Below are 2278 nucleotides of genomic sequence, written 5' to 3'. Positions count from 1 at the left end.
CCCTGTCACACCCAGGACAAAAGCCCGCAGCCCGCTGTGACAGGGACACACGCCATGGAGGGGGCTTGGGGAGGCTCCGGCTCGTTTGTCACCGTGATAAGTGATGCAAAACGTGCAGGAGCTGCAGAGAGAGCTAATGGAAAGGGGCCAGGAGGAGAAAGGAGAGGTAACCAGGGGATGGAGCTATGCTGGCCTTGCAAATCCATTTAGTAAGAACTCTGTGTTCATCTGGTCTCCTCCATGCAACCAAAGCTGCTCCTGCACCAGGGACCGAAGCGGGGTGGCACCCGCAGCAGTTCTCCTTCAGCAAACACGTCCTCATCCCTGCGAGGGAAGACCCCAGCTGCACAGGAGGTGGGAAGACCCCCGGTGAGGGGGTGCCAAGTCCCCTGGCTGGGCACTGCCCCGGCTGGGGATGGAGCAAAGCCAGGGAGGGGGCTGGGGCAAGCCCACAGCCTGGGGAGAGGGACTGCATTTTGTGAAACAAACCCTTCTTCTCAGGAAAAAGGCGCTCGGATGAGTTGCAAACAGATCTCAGGAACCCATCACCAGGGTTTCTTCCCCTCCACCATGCCCATGGTCCTCATGCATTGGGCCTCAGTTTCCCTCCTTGGAGTTTGCCCGGCACTTCCCGAGCAGGCGGGGAAAGCAGCGAGCACAGGCAGCGCTCCCGTTACTCATCCGATTATTTATTTAGAGCTTGACGATTTGATTGCACCGGGCTGAACGCAGCCTCTCCATCTCCTGGCTTTGCTTATGGACGTGGAGCCGCGTCCCTCCGGAGCAGACAAAGGCTTTGCTGTTCTGCGGGAGGGAGAGCCGCCGTTATCTCTCTGCAAGCGCCCGCATGCAAATCCGATGAAGAACGATCCCTGAAAATTGTAGATCATAGCAAACAGGACTGGAAGAGCCCCCAGGAGATTGGTTGGTTTATTCCTCTCCCTCCCTGGGGGAATCGCTTCTACCAGAGAGAAGCTAGGCTAAAATATCCTAAAAATCCCATCCATGCTCTCTGTGTTGTCTCTATTTACTGGGAAGGTTTTCCTAATGTGTCACGCTGAGGGATGTGCTGATGGGGGATGTGCTTTTGTGCTGCTGCATTTGGCAAGTGCAACAGTGGCGGTGCCCCAAAACGGGCGCTGCTGACCATGCAAGACCCTGCTCCCCCTGCCCGGAGCCACGGGGCCAGTCCTGAGGTGCTGGGCAGGATGGAGCATCCCACTGGGGTTCCTGCCCGGAGCCATGGGGCCAGCCCTGGGGCACTGGGCAGGATGGAGCATCCCACTGGGGTTCCTGCCCGGAGCCATGGGGCCAGCCCTGGGGCACTGGGCAGGATGGAGCATCCCACTGGGGTTCCCAACAAGAACATGGTGTCATGATCCACAACAGGAGGGCCTGGCGACCTTGGAAAATCCCACCTGCACCTGGAGCAAGCCCATTCAGGTGCAGGTGGTCACGCGGTGATGGCCATGAGGAGCGAGGCAGGGCACCACGGGGCTGCGAAGGAGTGTGATGCAGTAGGGTACCAGCTTGCCTGGATGTCGTTGCCCTCCAGTCCCCTGGAGCTGCCTGGCGAGAGGGAGGCGAGAAGCTGGCGAGAGGCCGAGCAGCACTGGGTGAGCTCTGGGGATCACTCGGGACTGGGTGACTCCTTGGTGACTACGCTGGAGCCCCCCCAGGCTCCACACTGGGTCTTGGGGCTCTCCGGTTGCTTGTGCACGGCTGCCTGGCTGCATATGCCCTGGGGCTGCTGGGGTGGGGAGAGGGAGGGGGCTGTGATTGAGGAGCGGGGGCTCGGCTTTTCACCCCAGCTCAGCACAACAGGCCTGGCCCTGGATGCTGCCAGGTCAGGGCTTCCAAACCCGGCCCTGGGGGGTCACCATGCAGGAGCTGGCTGTTGGAGGTCCTTTCCAAAGCTTGGGCTGTGACAGGTCCCTCTCCTTCCAGGAATGCTTTGTAGACACCAGGTTTCCATGCTTGATAAAAAAACAAAGGATGTCCCGATGCTTTCTTAAGCAGGAGCGTTGAACGCTCTGCTCCCTTGAGACTTATTTCCGCAGTGGGGTTCTGCTGACTCAGTCTTTCTCTTAAAATGAAAATAACCCAGCCAGCGGGTTGCCTTGGTGGCTGCAGAAAAACTGCCCGAGCACCAGCTGGGTGCTCACCCTTACCCCGTGGTGGTTTATTCTGCGTAATGCTGGGTAAAGCTTTCGGCAGTGACGCCGGGGGTGGGAAGGGGAGCCGGCATCGGAGCCGGCCCCGCTGCCGTGGGGGGCCC

This window comes from Eurypyga helias, unplaced genomic scaffold (genome assembly GCF_000690775.1).
Source record: "Eurypyga helias isolate BGI_N326 unplaced genomic scaffold, ASM69077v1 scaffold27909, whole genome shotgun sequence".
NCBI lineage: Eukaryota > Metazoa > Chordata > Aves > Eurypygiformes > Eurypygidae > Eurypyga > Eurypyga helias.
This window is presented reverse-complemented; position numbering follows the sequence as displayed.